This window comes from Cervus canadensis, chromosome 3 (genome assembly GCF_019320065.1).
Source record: "Cervus canadensis isolate Bull #8, Minnesota chromosome 3, ASM1932006v1, whole genome shotgun sequence".
Classification (NCBI taxonomy): Eukaryota; Metazoa; Chordata; class Mammalia; order Artiodactyla; family Cervidae; genus Cervus; species Cervus canadensis.
Genome location: NC_057388.1, coordinates 60,548,308 through 60,570,558, shown reverse-complemented (window position 1 = coordinate 60,570,558; position 22,251 = coordinate 60,548,308).

Sequence of the window (22,251 nt, the reverse complement as noted above, 5' to 3'; positions counted from 1 at the left end):
ATAGGGTAACTGGTACTTCACAGGTACAGCTGCATTTAAATTAACTTGCCCGGTGTTTTAATTTAGAAAGTTTGGTGGGGAGCAGATTCTGATAATGATGCTAATACATTATGGCTTACGAAATGTGGAACACTGGTGAGAAAAATAATTACCATCCACACTTCTATTACCCAGGGAAAATTAGTGGATCCCCTCCAAGTCCTCACTGTTTCTTTTTTCCTTTATTGTCAGTGTTGCTCAAAAGGCTCACAAGAGCACATGTCCAGAATTACTGGATAAAGTAGGGCATTTGGGTGGGAAATTTTAGGATTGATGAGAAAAATGATATTAGAGAAAGAATAATGAGAAAGCTGTGGGGGACACAAATTGCTTATTTATTAGAGATACACAGTGACATTCTATGAGTCCAGAAAAAAAAAACGAAGGAGAAGAATGGCAAAATGTTTACAATTGGTGCAGTTTTATGTCAGGTACGTGAGTGTTCAATATAATATTCTCTTTATTTTTGAGTATGTTTGAAGTTTTAATTTTTCCATAATAAAAAAAAATATTTTTTTTTAAGTCTATTGTAGGATTCTGGGAAAACCTAGACATGGGTGGTGGCAGAGAAAATAGAAAAGAAAAAAAAAAAAAAAGATTGACTAATTCAATACATTTGACCTTGATAACAGATTTGATGCAACAACTTCAGCTGAGGGAAGAAGCAAAACTGACTCATTTCTATAGCCTTGGAAATAGAATAATGTCATTAAAGAGAATCTGTCTATAGATTCCTGAACTTTAAACAATGTACCTCATTGGCCTGTATGTATGGAGATTAACAAACTATGTAAGTTTAAAAAAAAAAGTAGGGTATTTGGGGGATTCTAATTATTCAGCTATGTGCTAGGAAAAGAGGGAACTGAAGTCCTCTATACTCGTAACTGATGGGAATTAATTGTGAATGAATTGAAGATAGATTATTAAGAGCTTCAGAGTTTGGACTTGCTTCCAGCTCACTTGCTCAAATCAGTTTCTACACCTTGCCTCTGTCTCCCCATCAGAAATGCCAATGAGCCTGGCAGTATCTCACACTATAACAATTCAGCAAATACTGCCTGGGATCAAGAGTAAATCTAGTACCTCCCAGAAAAATGAAACAGATTCACAAGCCGTATTTGGTCATCTTTCCCATAAGATGGGAAACATTTGAAATACGAATCATCCCATACAGGACACCTACTCTGAACTAGCTACAGTGCCGGACACTTTCCATAACTTCCTGAATCTTCACAATGGCCCTAGAGGCAAGAAGTGGCTTCACATGGCAGAGGAAGACATTGAAGCTCAGCCAGGTAAGTGAATGCCCAGGGTTCCACTTGACAAATGCCTGGATACAGCTAGAATTCATCTCTCTGGCTCCAAGTCCTTGTTGAGCTATACTGATAGACTTCGCCTTGACTGTGAACCATGGGGATACAGGACGACCTTTCCTGTGTCGGATTTAAAAACTGCTCATGAACCCACAGTGCTGAGTACAGACTATCTAAAGGGAACTAGGGAAAATGTCAAATTAATTGGGATCATCACAGGGTGAGATTCCTACTTAATAGACTAACTACACACTGGGGACCCGGCCTCAATACAGCCAGAATTGCAAACCATGGTCTTGTCTCATTCAGGGAATGCATTTGGACGTCTAGCTCCCTTCTACCACCTTTGATGAGAGTGTGTTCAATAATCCACACTTGGGTAAGGGACTGGGCCACTGAGAGACGGGTGAGGCCCTTTTGGGAGCCCCAGGTCATGTCATATTCCACTCTGACCTCAGTTCCAGAGGGAGAGGTCAGAGGCTGGATATGGGAACAGGATAGACCCCACACACACACAAGCTTGTTTTGCCCCCAGAACAGAAGGGCACTATGTTCCCTAGAAATGCTATGGGTGGGAGGGAAGTGAGGGCCAAAGAGTCAGGAACTGCATCTGCAGTTTAATTGGAGTTTTAGTTGGAGTTTTCCAACTAAAACAATTAAGCAAGGACACTGGTGCCCTGGGAAGATTTTCCTATTTCCCGTTTTGCTGGGACCTCAGCCTTCCTTCAGCTTACACACTTTGCCTCCTCTTTGAACACTGAGTTAGGTGTGTTGCTTTCCTTTCCAATGCAGGACAGGTGACTGCAAGTTTAGTGAGAGCCTCATCACGTGAAATACCCAGAAGGGGCTGGAGGAACGCCTGGCGGGGACAGCAGGGACGGGATTCAGATGTGACATGGGGTATTCATTCAGTCTCTCATGTTCAAATGCACCAACTGTGGAGCTGCACTAGTGCACAAAGTCGGCCTGGTCCCGTCACGGAATTGACAGGTCAGGGGAGAAGACAGGCATGAGAACAAAGGCGGAAAGAAACATGTAATTACCAACAGTCATGGTGCTGTGAGTCAAAGAAGAGGGGGTATGAAGAATAATAACATGAGAATAAAGCATTTCAAGGAGGGTTCAACTTGTGTTTTAAACTGTTCACTGAGACAGTTGGAGGCCCATTTGGAAGCCATTTCATTGACCTTGGGGAAGGGTGATATGCCTTGAACCAGGCGCTGGTGGTAGAAGTAGGGTAAAGTGATCCTATTGGATGCATTTTTTTTTTTTTTTGGCCACATATTCAGATAAAAGAATACTGTATAGAAATGAAAGTGGATAAACAAACACTCACATGGATGAATCTCACAAAATAACAATGAAAAGTGAAACAAAATGCAACTTGCAGTGGGATCTTAGTTCCCAGACCAGGGATTAAATCCGTGGCCCCTGCAGTGGCAGTGTAGACTCCTAATCACTGGACCACCAGGGAAGTCCCTGGATGCATATTTTGGACACAGAATTGCCAGGACTTGGTGGGACTGGAGAGGTGAGGGCTGGGAGAAGAGGTGAAGAAACGGAGATGACACCCAAGTTTGGGACTGGACAAGAGCATCTGAAACTGTATGTTTAGAATACCATATAGATTCCCAGATGATGGGGCTTCAAAATGCGCATTAATAGGCAAGAAGTGGGGCCAGCTATCTCTTGGAGAAACACAGAGCCACCAGGGCCTAAAGGCATTGCTACCTAAAATACCTTTCTGATGTTGGGGCTGAAAGGAGAAGCAAGTGAGGTTTTACCCAGGTGCCCCAACCTCCTTTCTGTTCTTCCCCTTCCAGGATCCCAGGATTTCTACACTACCTCCAGCCAGTACATTATTTGGGAGATAAACATAAGACATTCCTACAATCAGTAAGAAAAACATACATGACCCAATAGAAAATGGGCAAGAGATGTGAACAGGTCTTTCACAATAAAAGGATATCCAAGTTGCCAGTAAACACATAAAACGGTGCTCAACTGCATTAGTTATTAGAGAAACACAGAATAAAATCATAATGAACCTATCCGCCAAACAGCTAAGATGAAAAAACTAATGATACCAGTTGTTGGCAAAGATCCAGAGCAGCAAACTCTCTTCTATATTATGAATGGGAATTTAAATTGACATGACTACTTTGGAAAAAAAGTGTTTGACAGCATCTGCTAAAGCTGAATATATATATACCTCATAACCCAGCAATCCATTCCTATGCATTTATCCAATAATATGTATATGTATTTGTGTCAGAAGATACATATGAGAATGTTTTGAGGGGCACTATTTATAACAGTCAAAAACTAGGGAAAACTCAAGTGTCCATCCACAAGAGAATGGATTAATTGTAACATATTCAGATAAAAGAATGCTATGTAGAAATCAAAGTGGATAACCAACACTGCATGTAAGAGCATGGATAAATCTCACAAAATAACATTGAAAAGTGGGAAAAAATGCAAAATTTTCTGTGGTTCAACTTATATGAAGTTCAAAAACTGGCAAAACTGGTGATAAAAGTCAGGAGAGTAGAAGCCTTTGGAGAGGGGGTGATGGTGATTAAGACTAGATATGAGGAGGTTTCTCTGATGCTGATAATTGTTCTTTTTCTTAATCTGGGTGTCTGCTACATGGGAGTCCATTTCATTAAAAATCATTAACCTGTGCCTTGTGATTTGTCTACATTGAAACTTATTTATGCTATACATCAATAAAATGTACTCTAAAAACATCTTTGGGGAGAGTGTTTGCCTATGGCAGGCAGGGGCAATACAGCTACAATAAATAACCAAAAGCATAGTCAAGGATAACCAAGGTCATAGCCGATCAGTGCCAAGCACCAATTTAAAAGAATGAGGATGAAAAAATAATATTAATAGATTGTAAAACCTCTTTAAAATGTTTATTACCTGAGCCTTGAGGTACTGTTATCACAGCATTTGGCTGCCAACTTAGGTTTTGTCTATATGATTTGGTTGTATTTTGGAAATTTACAAAGGCATTGTTGCATCCTTTCCAAGGCAGGCTTTACATACCCATCTACCCACAAGGATATATACTGTACATAATGTAGTTTGTGACTATAAAACAATGAGAATGATTCCCATAACCACCCACAAAATGAGTCTGATTATTTTATCATCACACCTGCTCTATGTGTGCATGCTCTTTGCCACTGAATGCCCATTACAGAAATCCAAAAATGATTTGAGAAGCTGGCCTGGTCATCAAAAGACTGTGCTGTGAAGTGAAAAAAAACACATTCTCTGGATAAAAACACATTTATCTATGTGCCCCTGGCCAAATGATTCAACCTCTAAGACTCAGTTTTGGCTCATATAAAATGGAGAAAATTCTACATAAATTGTGAGACTGGAGCAAGAATTAAATAAAATAATTTACAGGAAAGTGCCTGCCATGTATTAAGCCCTTAACAAATGCTAGACAGCTGCAGTAATGTAGCAGATAGTTTATCTTGCAATTCTACTCATTTTAAAGAAAATACATTAATAGTCTCTAGTTTTTTCCACAGTTGAGTGAGAACAAAAGTTCAGGTCTTTTGAACTTGCTTTATAGACATTTTCAGAAAATGTTTAAAAATATGCCAACCCTGTCATTTCAGAAGGAAAAGCAGACACATACAGAGAAGAAGAGCATTGGAACCTTAAATTTGAAGTCATGGAACAGACACCATTTCAGGTATGCACACTAACACTAAAAATAAACTGAATCACCAATTAATGATTCAATAAAAGAAGGTCCAAAATAAAAGTCATAAAAGTAAATTTATTCTAATTCATGATTGAATCAAATTTATTTCAGTAAAACTAAACTACTTCCAGTGACAATAAATAATTACTAAGCAAAAAGTAACTTCAACTGCAACTGTCTAAATAAAAATCCTTAATTTGGGGCTAACTAAATATATAATATGTCTTTAAAATTTTTTTCCTGACCTATATTTTTTTCAACATAATTCCACTAACATTTTGACCACATTTGTGATTAGAAAATGAACTTACAAAAAAAAAAAAAAAGAAAATGAACTTACTTTACCTGAATACCAGGATATTAACTAAAGTGTGGGACATGTGTATAATGGACATTAAAAATATAACCATAAAAACTGCATTTCTAAATATCAAATAGACCACCTACAAGGATGCTGAAGTCACCCTGAACAACAAGATTGGAAGACAACAGTGAGCTAGAGTAGGGGGAGGATGTGAAGCAAGTGCAAAGGTCCTGGGGTAAGTGAGATGTCACTTTGAGGAACAGAAAAAAGTTCATTAAGAATGGAGAGCCAAGTACCATGGGGAAGGTAATGGAGTAGAATGCAAGGCTATTTTTATGAAGACTTTGGATCACATGCTAACGAGTTTATTTTTTATCCACAGGGAAGCTATTAGAGGACTTTAAGTAGAGAGAACTGCAATCAGATGTGTGTTTTTGAAAGATCACTCTGATAAATAAACTATGATACATCAGATAATGAAGTATTGGTGATGGTGGTTTAATTGCTAAGTTGTGTCCGACTCTTGGCCACCCCGGGGACTATAGCCCACCAGGCTCCTCTGTCCGTGGAATTCTCCAGGCAAGAATACTGGACTGGCTACTATTCTCTTCTCCAGGAGACCTTCCCAACCCTGGGGCTGGACTTGGGTCTCCTGCACTGCAGGTGGATTCTTTACGAACTGAGCCACCAGGGAAGTCCAATGAAGTATTATTCTGTGCTAAAAAGAAATGAGCAGTCAAGCCATGAAAAGACATGGGGGAAACTTAAAAGTATATTTTTAAGTGAAAGAAACCAATTTGAAAAAGCTACCTACTGTATGATTCCAACTATACTAACATTCTGGAAAAGGCAAAACTATGGAGACAGTAAAAAGGAAAGATCAGTAGTTACCATGGGCTAGAGGAGAAAAAGGAATGAACCGGCAGAGCACTGGAGCTATTTCAGGAAGTGAAACTACTTTGTGTGCTGCTGTGACGTGAACACTTGTCATTATAGATTTGTCCAAACCCATAGAATATACAATAAGAGTGAACCCTATGGGTAAACTATGGACTTCAGCAATAATGTGTCAACATAGGTTTATCAGTTGCAACAAATGTACTCCTATGGGGCTGAATGTTGAGAGTGTAGGAGGCTGGCTGTGTGGGAGAGCAAGGGGAACTCTCTGTATTTTAGGTTCAATTTTGCTGTGAACCTAAGACTACTAAAAAGAAAATTAAGTCTATTTTTTAAAATCACTCTAGAGTACTATGTGGAGGATGGATGGGACAGGGACAACCCTGGAGAAAGGAAGCCCAGACGAGAGACTGTTGTTGCCCCTTGCTAAGACAGGGAGCAGAAAACCGGAGTGAGTTTAGGGATTGGGGGAAGGGCACAGTGAGTTTAGCTGTGGAGCAGGGGGAAGAGTGTGAAGTCTGAGTTTCCCAGAGCTGAAAGGCATCCATGCCTAATACCTTTTCCATTATAAGCATTAAGCCCCAAATAAAGGCCCTCAGTGTGCACCCCTGCAGCTCTGTAAACACACACATCACAGCCAAGGCCAGCTCAAGCCATGCAGATGGCGGCTGGGCTCAGGGACTCCAGAGCCAAACTCCCTGGTTTGAATCTCAGCTCTGCTACTTACCAGCTTGGACAGTTTATTTAACCTTTGTGCTTCAGTTTCCTTACCTATGGAATGATGAGCAGTAGTAGTACCTACCTCCTACGGTTGCTGTAGATTGAGTTAGTACATACAAAACAGCAAGCAAAGTGATGAATTCATCAACAGCCTATGAGCGCTTGCTATCAATACAATGACGATGCCATACTTTGAGTAAAGTTTAGCTCATGTACCCACTCATTCATTCCATTGCTCATAACAGTAAGTATTGATGGAGTCCCCACTACTGGTACTCAAAGAGAAATCACATCCTAATTCTACTCTCAAGAAGCTTAGACTAACAGAGATTAAGATTTGCAAACTATATTTCAATCCCAATTTGAAGAACAACTTGAATTCATAAATGACAGCAAGTGTTATAAGAATATATACATCACCACAAAAAAAATTTCCAAATACTTTTAAAGTTCAAAGCCATGTATTTACCTTCCTTCATATTTATAGTTCTTCCTTTTTATATGGCTGTCTTTAAATGATATCTGTAACTTAATGTATATGTATTGGGCTTGTGACCCAGTTAGTAAAGAATCCACTTGCAATGCGGGAGACCTGGGTTCTGTCCCTGGGTTGGGAAGATCCCCTGGAGAAGGGAAAGGCTACCCACTCTAGTATTCTGGCCTGGAGAATTCCATGGACTGTATAGTCCATGGGGTCACAAAGAGTCGAACATGACTGAGTGACTTTCACTTCACTTCACTTCAATATATATATTATGTGTGTGCACATATAAATATATCTAAGTACATCCCCTTGATTTGCTTTTAAAAAGCAAAGTATTTGAAAAATGAAAGACAGTGCTAGAGAACCAGGCATTATACAAACCCAACTGTGTCCCCTGCCACATGAGCCATGGTAGGGTGCAAAGGTTAAGAGCACAGAATCTGTAACAAGACTTTCTAAGTTTAAATCTCAGCTCTCCCACTTGCTAGTTACGTGACACTCTACGGATGAGACCTCTTTATGCCTCAGTCCCCCCTTCTGTAAAATGGGGATATAATAGTACCTTATACAATTGTTATGTGGCTGAAATGAATTAATAAACATGAAGCACTTAGAATAGTAAGAACTCTGAAAGTATGTTATTATCATGCAGAAATGTTACACGTGCTTATTTATTTGTAAGCCCAACTTAGCGTTCAAGTAATTCTATTAAACTCTGGAATATGCATCACTAACAAAGGGGAACACTAGATTTTACAGTCAATGAGTTGGTACAGGCACTTCTCATCAAGTAAGCCCTGTTAGGCCACCTTAACTGCAAGCTGTTGGGTCTCTAGGTCACAGCTTGAACCTGCCACCAGAGGGCGCCAACAATGGGTTTCTGACAAAGCTGTGCAAAAATGAACGCAAGGAAAGGCAGAAACAGGTAGATGAACGTCAGACTGACTTCCGGGCCTACTCCAGTCCCTCTGAGGCAGGATTTTTTTTTTTTTTTTTTTTACATTTAAAAGTCCAGTTTCAGCCTCAAAAACCTTTTGGTTTAAATGACTGATGTTGGTTTGAGTTATAAGTTACATAGCCCACACCTTTTTCTGAGTCACATTGCCATTCAACTTGTAGAGACGGCTGCAAGACTTACTTCCTCATCGATGGTGAGATGGGCTCACAAACCACCGGCGAAGGCTCAGCCCATTCCCGATGGAGTTCGTGTGTTCATGTTGTGCCTCCAGTGCACACGGAGATATTCTGATTGAATCACTGTCCGTATTATTCCATATTACTCAGGTATCTGTAAGTGTGCATGCTAAGTCACTTTAGTTGTGTCTGACCCTTTGTGACCTCGTGGACTATAACCCACCAGGCTCTTCTGTCCATGGGATTCTCCAGGCAAGAATACTGGAGTGGGTTGCCATGCCCTCCTCCAGAGAAGTGTGCATCTTACTTGTACCTAATAATTGCATATTCTGGTGAGTCACTTTTTAAATCTACACCTTCACTGCATCATTGTAGTTCTCCATTTATAGCCTGCTTCATAAAAAATTATCTTTGTCATTTCCCAGTCTCTATTTTTAATTAATCTGTTTAAAACCTATTTCAAAAAAATAGATGCATTTTTATATTTAAATTGTATTCAATTGTACATAGACCAGTATTTTCACCTTTTTGGCAGCTGTAGTAACATTTTAGATCCATTTGTTATCTTTTATTATCCACACAGCATCATTTGCCATTTTTAAAAGTTAACTACTATTCAATCACACACTGAATTACTTGCATTGTTCAGGAAATCATTGGAGGAAAATATAACTCTTAAACACCTGAATAGAACAGAAACTTGGATGTTATAGTTGCACAAAATGTGTTCTAGTTCACTCTCTGTGAGAGCTCGTCTTTATGGGTTTTGAGGCCGATGGTACCCGGCCCCGTTTCCTCTCCGGCTTGTCTCCTGCTTCCCTCTTCCCTGTCCTTCCTACCCTGACCTCCGCATCAGTCCTTGAATATCCTGGGCCAACCATCCTCTTGAAACTTGAGCACTAGCTGGAAGCTCTTACTTTTTTGCTCTTTCCCCAGATATTACTTCCTTACCTCAAATAGCCCCCCTTCACTGAGTTCTCCCCTGACCACCCTCTATGATATGAAACATCTTCAGTATCCTTCACCCCCAACCCCCGCTATTTTTTCCCATGACATCTGTCACTTCTATCTTACAGTGTTATTTTCTTCACTTTTTATGTATTGTCTGTCTCCCCTCCCGGAATGTAAGCCCCACAAGAGCAAGGATTTTTGTTTGTTTTGCCCTTTTTAAGTATCCATGGTGCCTAGAATAGAGACTGGCATATAATGGATGTTAAATAAATATCTTTTAACTAACTGAAAGATATTAATAATATAAAATTTTCCTGAGTAATAAGATGTTTCTTTACCATTTATACTATGAACATCGCACCTATTATCATGTCTGCAGTTTTAGCTAAAACTGAGATGGCCACTAATCATTAATTTCAAGTGGTACTTAGATTTGGGTGGGGGGGGAACGAAACTTGAGATTCCACCTCAAACCATTCCCCTTTTAGCATAATCACAAGGTCAGATCTTCTAGGAAAAAAACTGCATACAGGGTCAGAGGATTCCATGATTGCTAAATTTTCTTGTGATGTTTTCTCTGTCCATGTGGAGGGTGACACGTCCAGGCTATGACTCTCCTGCATCATCTCTAAGCCTCTCCCCGAGCCTCTCCCCCAAGCACGTCATATTGCATGTCTGCAATGAGGAGGCGGCCAGGGAAAGGCTGCAAGGTTCTGTTCATCTAAAAACCACGTTCATTTTCTCTGTATATTTCTATAATACAATCAAGACTAATCGGTCCCTCAATTCCCCCAAAACAAGTAAAAAATTGGTGATTGCCTTTCACCACGACCCCAGTTTCTCCCCTAAAGAGAGTAATAAAAAGAATCAGATGTCACAAAAAGTATGGACCACAAAACCAATGAGTTTTTTATTCAATGGGCTTGATTAAAATTAAAAATGTTTGCTATCCAAAAGATAGCATTAAAAAATGAAAAGATAAGTCACCATCCAAGAGAAAATACTTACAAATCATATAACTAGATCAACTTGTATCCAGAACATTTTTTTAAGTCTTAAAATTCAATAATAAGGACAAACAACTCAATTTTAAAACAAATGGGCAAAAGATTTTAACAGATACTTCACCAAAGAAAATATATGGATAGCAAGTAAACACATGAAAAGATGTTCAGTATTATTGGTCATTGTGAAAACGCAAATCAAAACCATGAGGAGAAACCATCACAAATCCTCCAGCAGAAAAGTTATAATCAAAAAGACAGAAAATAAGTGTTGGGGAGGATATGAAGAACCCCTCAGACATTGCTAGTAGAAATGTAAAAAGGAAAAGCTTTCTGCTTTAATACTGCTGATGGCCCTTTTCCCTGCTTTTTGAACAAAGGGACAGGCATTTGCATTTTGTACTAGAGGTACAAATAAAGAAGCTGTAATAAAGAGGAATGAAGTAATGACCTATGCAACACAAGCATGAATCTCACAACCATTCTGCTTGATAAAACAGGAGACACCAAAGACCACAGATTACATGATTCTATTTATATTATAGTTCTAGGGAATAAAATGATAAAACTATAGATTCAGACAGCAGATCTGTGTTTATCTGGGGCTGGAGGATGAGAGCAGAGATTGAGTGTGAAAGGCCCAAGGGAACGTTCAGGGTAATGGAAGAACTCTAAAGGGGGATTGTGGAGCTGGTTTAAATGTATTTAAAGACTAAGACTCACTGGACTGTACACTTATGATGGGTAAATTTTAAGGTATTCAAATTGTATCTCAATAACGTTGCTCAAAAAAGAATCTGAAGTCCTCGCTCCTATTTCCCACAACTGACCCACACATCTCATAAGGCAGCCTGGACAGGCCAGCAGACGCAGCTGCACAGTGTAGGCACCCCTCAGTCCAAAGCCAAGGAAACACGACTAGTCCCAAGGCTGAGAACACCTGGGCAACTGAAGATCCACACCCCACCACCACCTCCATCTGCAAAGAGATGGAATAGTACTGCCAATACCTGGGTAGTACATGGTACTGAATTTTCTTAAGGAATCAAGAAAGAGTAGAACTCAATTGGCCAGTCTGTCTTTATGGAACCTGCCTTTTCCGTGATTCTGGAATAAGAAAGAATCAAGAACAATCTTATTGTGCTAGACAGAATCCTAAAATGGCCCCCATGAATCCCTACCCACCACGGTCATTCCCTGCATAATTGCTTTCCCATCAGAGTGGACGGGATCTGTGATTTGCTTCTAGCTAATAGAATATGCAGCCTTGAAATTAAGAGACGCTTGCTCCTTAGAAGGAAGGCCATGACAAACCTAGATAGCGTATTCGAAAGCAGAGACATCACTTTGCTCACAAAGGTCTGTATAGTCAAAGCTATGGTTTTTCCAGTAGTCACGTATGGATGTGAGATTTGGACCATAAAGAAGGCTGAACACCAAAGAATTCATGCTTTCAAATTGTGATGCTGGAGAAGACTCTTGAGAGTCCCTTTAGACCACAGGAAATCAAACCAGTCAATCCTAAAGAAAATCAACCCTGACTGTTCACTGGAAGGACTGATGCTGAAGCTCCAAAAATTTGGCCACTTGATGCAAAGAACTGATTCATTAGAAAAGACCCTGATGCTGGGAAAGATTGAGGGCAAAAGAAGAAGGGAATGACAGAGGATGAGACGATGATTGGATGGCATCACTAACTCAATGGACATGAATTTGAGCGAACTCTGGGAGATGGTAGAGGACAGAGGAGCCTGGCATGCTGCTGTCCATGGGGTCACAGAGTCAGACGTGACTTAGCAACTGAACAAGAGAATATGGCAAAGAAAAAGAAATTTTGCAGATATAATTATGGTTTCAAATCAGTTGATTTTTAGTTCATCAAAAGGGAGATCATCGAGGGTGGGGCTGACTTAATCAGGTGAGAGCCTTCCCTGAGGTCAGAAATTCCCCTTGCTGGCTTAATGAAGTAAGCCCCTATGTTGAGGAAACTCACATGGCAGGGAGTTGTGGGTGGCTTCTAAGATCTGAAGGCGGGCTGCAGCTGAAAGTCAGTAAAAAGTTGGAGCCCTCAGCTACAGGGCTGTAAAGAAGTGAGTGAAAATCACTTAGTCGTGTCCGACTCTTTGTGACCAGTCCATGGAATTCTCCAGGCCAGAATACTGGAATAGGTAGCCTTTCCCTTCTCCAGGGAATCTTCCCAACCCAAGGATCAAACCGAGATCTCCCGCATTGCAGGGGAATTCTTTACCAGCTAAGCCACAAGGGAAGCCCAACAATACTGGAGTGGGTAGCCTATCCCTTCTCCAGCAGATCTTCCCTACCCAGGATTTAAACCGGGGAAGGAAATGAATTCAGCTGATAACCTGGAGGAGCTTACAGGCAGATTCTTCTCCAAATGAGAATGCAGTCCAGCCAACACCCTAACTGCAGCCCATCAAGAGCCTCAGCAGAGGACACAGCTAAACTATACTAACCTCCCAACCCTCTGAAACTGGGAGATAATAAATGTATCTTGTGTTCAATAGCTATGTTTATGATAATACATTAAACAACAAGAGAAAAATATACACTTGCCCACACAGAAGAGGCATCCTTAACTTTGTCCGACTCTAAGATAGTTACATCTCATCAGGGCATCTGAGCCGCTTTGCTCATGAAAGTAGACCTTTAAGTGTGGCAGCCGAGTTTGCATGAGTGCATGCTTAGTCGCTTAGTCCTGTCTGACTCTTTGTGACCCCATGGACTGTATGTAGCCCCCCAGGCTCCTCTGTCCATGGGATTTCCCGGGCAAGAACATTCGAGTGGGTAGCCATTTCCTTTTCCAGAGGATCTTCCCGACCCAGGGATCAAACCCTTGTCTCCTGTCTCCTGAATTGCTGGTGGATTCTTTACTGACTGAGCCATTGGGATGCTGTGGAAAACCAGAGAACTAAACGTGGTAGCTCAGCTGGTAAAGAATCTGCCTGCAACGCAGGACACCCGGATTCGACTCCTGGTTCGGGAAGATCCCCTGGAGGAGGGTTGGACTACCCACTCCAGTATTCTTGGGTTTCCCTGGTGGCCCAGATGCTAAAGAATCTGCCTGAAATGCGGAAGACTTGGGTTCAGTCCCTGGGTTGGGAAGATCCCCTGAGGGAGGGCATGGCAGCCCACTCCAGTATTCTTGCCTGGAGAATCCCCATGGACAGAGGAGCCTGGCGGGCTACAGTCCACGGGGTCACAAAGAGTCAGACACAACTGAGCGACTACACACAGCACAGCACACGTGACTTTATGGGAGAAATGGGGCTGGGTCTGAACTCAGTTTTATTCCATAAACATCAGAATGGGTGACTGCCACAGCTTAAAATGAGAAGGTATGTGAAAGGGCCTACAGCAATACCTGGCACAAGACAGATGTTCGTGTTACTTTTTGGGCTTCTCAGTGGCTCAGTGATAAAGAATCCGCCTGCTAATGCAGGAGATGTGGGTTGGATCCGTGTGTCGGGAAGATCCCCTGGAATAGAAAATGGCAACACACTCCAGTATTCTTGCCTGGGAAATCCCCGGACAGAAGAGCCTGGCAAGCTACATACAATCCATGGGGTTGCAAAACAGTCAGACACAATTTATCGACTAAACAACAAGTGCTACCTTACTCTTAACCCATGTGAAGCCTCCTCTTTTCTGCTTAACCCAAAATGTCAGAGTGCATTTTAACAGTGATCTTCTAGAGACAATAGGTCCAGCTTCATTTTCTTGTCTTGGGTATCAGGAATCCTTAGCAGGCCAGCAAAGGATGTATCTTAAACCAGTGACCCTGAAGCTATTACAGAGCCACAATATTTGCATCACCCAATGGCTCTGGCATATGCAGGTGGGCTCATCATACTGGCCACTCCTACATTAAAGAACAATAAATGACAAGAGCTGCCACTTACAGCTTAAATGTATGGCAAAGAAGGAGCCTACATTCTTTTCTCCCACACAACCCAAGCTGTGAATGACAGCTCCTGGAAGAAGCTGTTCTCACAAAGGACCACCAGGGGGCGTCATGCCATCAAAAAAACAATGAACCAGCTCATCAGCGGGATCACTTTAAATTCATTATCAAATGTCAAGGACCCTTTCTGAGTCCCTCCACAGAGGTAGCCCTCAGGGTGACCTGTGGTTTTGGGAGTTCTCTAGAACTCCAGGAAATCGGAGGTATTGTCAGCCAAGACACTGGTCAACTGGCAAAGACCCCATAATGTCTCCTTGGAAAATTTAGGGTTTCTGAAGCAATGGGACGGCAAAGAAAGGAAAATGTCTGGGTTTTGTTAATTACAATGACCTTGCCTTGATGACATTAGGAGATGAATGCTTGCTGAGTGAAATAAAACCTTGAGGACTGGGAGCTGTTAAAAGCAGACATAAGGGGCCCCTGAGAGAAGGAGGGTGACCGGGAGCTCTGAGTGGACTCAATCAGCATTTGCTGGAGGCTCCTAAGCCCATGTCCCTTTGTATAAACATAAAAACAGGATTTTTTTTTTTTTTTTTTTAGGCTTCCCAGGTCGTTCAGTGGGAAAAGAATCCACCTGCAATGCAGGAGACACAGGAGATGCAGGTTCAATCCCTGGGTCAGGAAGATCCCCTGGAGTAGGAAACAGCAACCCACCCCAGTATTCTTGCCTGGAAAATTTCATGGACAGAGGAGCCTGGAGGGCTACAGTCCACAGGGTTGCAAAGAGTCGGGACATGACTGAAGCGAATGAGCACACACCTAAGCACATGGCCCTTTGTACAAACATAAAAACAGATGACTTCCCTTTTCAAAAATCCTCCTGCAAGAAAAGGGAACCCTCTTACACTGTTGGTGGGAATGCAAACTAGTACAGCCGCTATGGAGAACAGTGTGGAGATTCCTTAAAAAACTGGAAATAGAACTGCCATATGACCCAGCAATCCCACTTCTGGGCATACACACTGAGGAAACCAGATCTGAAAGAGACACGTGCACCCCAATGTTCATCGCAGCACTGTTTATAATAGCCAGGACATGGAAGCAACCTAGATGCCCATCAGCAGATGAATGGATAAGGAAACTGTGGTACATATACACCATGGAATATTACTCAGCCATTAAAAAGAATTCATTTGAATCAGTTCTAATGAGATGGATGAAACTGGAGCCCATTATACAGAGTGAAGTAAGCCAGAAAGATAAAGACCAATACAGTATACTAACGTATATATATATAGAATTTAGAAAGATGGTAACAATAACCCTATATGCAAAACAGAAAAAGAGACACAGATGTACAGAACAGACTTTTGGACTCTGTGGGAGAAGGTGAGGGTGGGATGTTTCGAGAGAACAGCATCGAAACATGTATATTATCTATGGTGAAACAGATCACCAGCCCAGGTTGGATGCATGAAACAAGTGCTCGGGCCTGGTGCACTGGGAAGACCCAGAGGAATCAGGTGGAGAAGGGAGGTGGGAGGGGGGATCGGGATGGGGAATGCATGTAACTCCATGGCTAATTCATGTCAATGTATGACAAAACCCACTACAATATTGTAAAGTAATTAGCCTCCAACTAATAAAAGTAAATGAAAAAAAAAATCCTCCTGCAGCCATTCTCCTGGTGTAGGACCCCCCTCTCATGGGCTCAGGTAAGAATCACTGATGTTCCTACTGCAGCCATCTTCTCCCCTACCTTTCTGCCCGCCTATCAATGTAGGAATGAAATGAAAAGAATGAGACAGTGACCCCAGGATATTCAACAGCTGAGCAAAGTGGAAACTGCCCCCGGGGTGGTCCAAAGAGTCACAGTGTGCAAGGCTGAGTCTCTGGGAAGGAGATCAGGAGCCTGGTTACCTCCTCCCCTGCTCCCACCCCTCCCGTCAAATGCAGTGCTGATGCCTCCCTGTTTTCCAAGCACTATGTTCATGTCACTATTGTAACCACAGTGCACTGAAGTTTAGTATGCCTATGATACTTGCCTTGGATTAACACGTGCTTTCTATCAGCTATTTTTAAATAGTCTACGGGCGCCATCACTGCCTCTTTGGTATCCCAGTTGGGAAGGACTATTTTGATGAATCCTTTTGTAGTTGCATTGCCATTGAGAAGCATTTCATCCTTGCTCTTGGTCTTCAAATGTTCCAACTCACCAATGGTCCGTCGCAGCCGGCGCCCCCACCTCCAAGGAGCGGCTGCTGTGGGGCGCAGGAGGGCTGAGAGGAGCTACTCCACGTTCAAGGTCAGGAGGGGTGGCTGTGAGAAGATACCCCTCGTCCAAGGTAAGGAGCAGCGGCCGCGCTTTGCTGGAGCAGCCATGAAGAGATACCCCATGTCTGAGGTAAGAGAAACCCAAGTAAGACAGTAGGTGTTGCAAGAGGGCATCAGAGGGCAGGCACACTAAAACCATAATCATAGAAAACAAGACATTCTGATCACAGGACCGCAGCCTTGTCTAACTCAATGAAACTAAGCCATGCTGTGTGGGGTCACCCAAGACAGTCAGGTCATGGTGGAGAGGTCTGACAGAATGTGGTCCACTGGAGAAGGGAATGGCAAACCACTTCAGTATTCTTGTCTTGAGAACCCCATGAACAGTATAAAAAGGCAAAATGATAGGATACTGAAAGAGGAACTCCCCAGGTCAGTGGGTGCCAAATATGCTACTGGAGATCAGTGAAGAAATAACTCCAGAAAGAATGAAGGGATGGAGCCAAAGCAAAAACAATACCCAGATGTGGATGGGACTGGTGATGGAAGCAAGGTCCGATGCTGTAAAGAGCAATATTGCATAGGAACCTGGAATGTTAGGTCCATGAATCAAGGCGAATTGGAAGTGGTCAAACAGGAGATGGCAAAAGTGAATGTCGACATTCTAGGAATCAGAGAATTAAATGGACTGGAATGGATGAATTTAACTCAGATGACCATTATATCTACTACTGTGGGCAGGAATCCCTTAGAAGAAATGGAGTAGCCATCATGGTCAACAAGAGAGTCCAAAATGCAGTACTTGGATGCAATCTCAAAAATGACAGAATGATCTCTGTTCATTTCCAAGGCAAACCATTCAATATCACAGTAATCCAAGCCTATGCCCCAACGAGTAACACTGAAGAAGCTGAAGTTGAACGGTTCTATGAAGACCTACAAGACCTTTTAGAACTAACACCCAAAAAAGATGTCCTTTTCATTATAGGGGACTGGAATGCAAAAGTAGCAAGTCAAGAAACACCTGGAGTAACAGGTAAATTTGGCCTTGGAGTACAGAATGAAGCAGGGCAAAGGCTAATAGAGTTTTGCCAAGAGAATGCACTGGTCATACAAACACCCTCTTCCAACAACACAAGAGAAGCCTCTACACATGGACATCACCAGATGGTCAACACCAAAATCAGATTGATTATATTCTTTGCAGCCAAAGATGGAGAAGCTCTATACAGTCAACAAAAACAAGACCAGGAGCTGACTGTGGCTCAGATCATGAACTCCTTATTGCCAAATTCAGACTTAAACTGAAGAAAGTAGGGAAAACCACTAGACCATTCAGGTATGACCTAAATTAAATCCCTTATGAATATACAGTGGAAGTGAGAAATAGATTTAAGGGACTAGATCTGATAGAGAGCCTGATGAATTATGGGCAGAGGTTCGTGACATTGTACAGGAGACAGGGATCAAGACCATCCCCATGGAAAAGAAATGCAAAAAGGCAAAATGGTTGTCTGAGGAGGCCTTACAAATAGCTGTGAAAAGAACAGAAGCGAAAAGCAAAGGAGAAAAGGAAAGATATTCCCATTTGAATGCAGAGTTCCAAAGAATAGCCAGGAGACATAAGAAAGCCTTCCTCAGCGATCAATGCAAAGAAATAGAGGAAAACAACAGAATGGGAAAGACTAGAGATCTCTTCAAGATAATTAGAGATATCAAGGGAAAATTTCAGGCAAAGATGGGTTCGATAAAGGACACAAATGATATGGACCTAACAGAAGCAGAAGATATTAAGAAGAGGTGGCAAGAATACACGGAAGAACTATACAAAAAAGATCTTCAAAAAAAAAAAAAGATCTTCATGACCCAGATAATCACAATGGTGTGATCACTCACCTAGAGCCAGACATCATGGAATGTGAAGTCAAGTGGGCCTTAGAAAGCATCACTACGAACAAAGCTAGTGGAGGTGATGGAATTCCAGTTGAGCTATTTCAAATCCTGAAAGATGACGCTGTGAAAGTGCTGCACTCAATATACCAGCAAATTTGGAAAACTCAGCAGTGGCCACAGGACTGGAAAAGGTCAGTTTTCATTCCAAACCCTAAGAAAGGCAATCCGAAAGAATGCTCAAACTACCGCACAATTGCACTCATCTCACACGCTAGTAAAGTAATGCTCAAAATTCTCCAAGCCAGATGCCCATCAGCAGATGAATGGATAAGGAAGCTGTGGTACATATACACCATGGAATATTACTCAGCCATTAAAAAGAATTCATTTGAATCAGTTCTAATGAGATGGATGAAACTGGAGCCCATTATACAGAGTGAAGTAAGCCAGAAAGATAAAGACCATTACAGCATACTAACACATATATATGGAATTTAGAAAGATGGTAACGGTAACCCTATATGCAAAACAGAAAAAGAGACACAGAAATACAGAACAGACTTTTGAACTCTGTGGAAGAAGGTGAGGGTGGGATGTTTCAAAAGAACAGCATGTATACTATCTATGGTGAAACAGATCACCAGCCCAGGTGGGATGCATGAGACAAGTGCTCGGGCCTGGTGCACTGGGAAGACCCAGAGGAATCGGGTGGAGAGGGAGGTGGGAGGGGGGATCGGGATGGGGAATACGTGTAAATCTATGGCTGATTCATGTCAATGTATGACAAAACCCACTGAAATGTTGTGGAAGTAATTAGCCTCCAACTAAAAAAAAAAAAAAAAAAAATTCTCCAAGCCAGGCTTCAGCAATACATGAACCGAGAACTTCCAGATGTTCAAGCTGGATTTAGAAAAGGCAGAGGAATCAGAGACCAAATTGCCAATATCCGCTGGATCATCAAAAAAGCAACAGAGTTCCAGAAAAACATCTATTTCTGCTTTATTGACAATGCCAAAGCCTTCAACTGTGTGGATCACAATAAACTGGAAAATTATGAAAGAGATGGGAATACCAGACCACCTGACCTGCCTCTTGAGAAACCTGTATGCAGGTCAGGAAGCAACAGTTAGAACTGGACATGGAACAACAGACTGGTTCCAAATAGGAAAAGGAGTATGTCAAGGCTGTATATTGTCACCATGCTTATTTAACTTATATGCAGAGTACATCATGAGAAACGCTAGGCTGGAAGAAGCACAAGCTGGAATCAAGATTGCCGGAAGAAATATCAGTAACCTCAGAAATGCAGATGACACCACCCTTACGGCAGAGAGTGAAGAGGAACTAAAAAGCCTCTTGATAAAGTGAAAGAGGAGAATGAAAAAGTTGGCTTAAAGCTTAACATTCAGAAAACTAAGATCATGGCATCTGGTCCCATCACCTCATGGGAAATAGATGGGGAGACAGTGGAAACAATGTCAGTCTTTATTTTTGGGGGGCTCCAAAATCACTGCAGATGGTGACTGCAGCCATGAAATTAAAAGATGCTTACTCCTTGGAAGGAAAGTTATGACCAACCTAGACAGCATATTAAAAAGCAGAGACATTACTTTGCCAACAAAGGTCTGTCTGGTCAAGGCTATGGTTTTTCCAGTGGTCATGTATGGTTGTGAGAGTTGGACTGTGAAGAAAGCTGAGCACCAAAGAATTGATGCTTTGGAACTATGGTGTTGGAGAAGACTCTTGAGAGTCCCTTGGACAGTAAGGAGATCCAACCAGTCCATCCTAAAGGAGATCAGTCCTGGGTGTTCATTGGAAGGACTGATGCTGAAGCTGAAACTTCAGTACTTTGGCCACCTCATGTGAAGAGTTAACTCACTGGAAAAGACCCTGATGCTGGGAGGGATTGGGGGCAGGAGGAGAAGGGGACGACAGAGGATGAGATGGCTGCATGGCATCACCGACTCGATGGGCATGAGTTTGAGTAAACTCCGGGAGCTGGTGATTGACAGGGAGGCCTGGCGTGCTGCAGTCCATGGGGTCACAAAGAGTCAGACACGACTGAGCGACTGAACTGAACTGAACTGAACTGAACTGAACTGGGGTTAAGCCTTAACCCAGGTACCTGACAGGTATTATTTCACTTAATCTTCATGGCAACACTATGATGTAGGTTACTATTATTATCCTTATTTTACAGATGAGGAAATTGAGGCACGGAGAGGTTCAGTAACTTTTCCAGAGTCACTAGTAATTGGAGGAGCTGGGATTCAGATCCAGGCAATCCAGTTTCAAAATGTGTGTTTCCCAGCACTATACTCTGCTACCTCTCATCAAGCAAACCAAACAATAGAGGAAGAAAAGCTGAAAACAGAGCATAAGTTTCCTCTTCAGCTTTGTCTCCATGGCCCACAGGCTGCAACTATAATTTCTGATGTGAAGGAGTCCACAGAGAAAGAGAATCCCCTCCTCTGGTCTCTACAAAGAAAGACTATTTCTGGGAGGGAAAGCAGTATTTAAAGTCACACCACTGATAAACACCTACATTTGGAGAGTAAGAGGTTTGCACGAGAACTGAAAGAAATCAAGTTTGTGCAAGTTACTTCAGCAGCATTGTGTTCTAAAGCTGAGCTGGGAGTCCTGCCAACTGAGCACATTTATTCTCTTTGACATCTGCCCCCTCATCCCCCCTGCCACCTCCCTGCTCAAGCAGGTGCAGAGGTGATCAAACCTCCTCACCAGTTTTCCTGTCCCCTCCAATCCGTGCTCCTCGCAGCAGAAGCCAGGGAGACATGCCAATCTCAAATGCAAATATGACATGTCACTGGCCTTCTTAAAATGTCGGTGGCTCCCCATGACCTGCAGTGTGAAGTTCCCACTCTGGTTTGCCTACCCCATCAGGTCTAGCTCCAGCCCTGGAGGACTTGCAGTTCCACAAGAAGGGGATGGTGATTCCCCACTGTGGCTGGTCTCCCCACTGTACCGTCAGCCCTGATTGTCTCCGAGTCCCCACTGTCAATCACAGGCGTGCGCTAGCACAGAGTATCAGTACAGTTATGAGGCTGGTCCAAGCAGCCAGCCTCAGGGGGTCTCCTTTGTTCTCAGCACATCCCTCTGGCTGTCAGACCTTGGGGCTGCAGCCAGAAACTCAGCAGCCATCCAGGGCAAGACCTGCAGGCAGGTAGGACAGAGAGCCCAAGTCCAGACAGGAGGACACAGCTCAGGACAGCCCAGGTGGAGACCCCTTGAGCCAAAGACGGAAAGATCAGGGGCACCAACCAAGACAATCATTTGGGCTAGAGGCCAAAGGAGGGCAGCTAGGCTTTCAGTAATGGAGAAAAACAGGAACAACCTCAGAGACGAGAGAGTGGCTCTCAGTCACAGCGTGCACGCTAAAGTCACCTCAGTCATGTCCAACTCTTTGTCAGATTCTGTGGACTGTAGCCTGCCAGGCTCCGCTGTCCATGAGATTCCCCAGGCAAGGATACTGGAGTGGGTTGCCATGCCCTCCTCCAGGGGATCTTCCCAACCCAGGAATTGAACCCACGTCTCTTACATCTCCTGCGTTGGAGGTGGGTTCTTT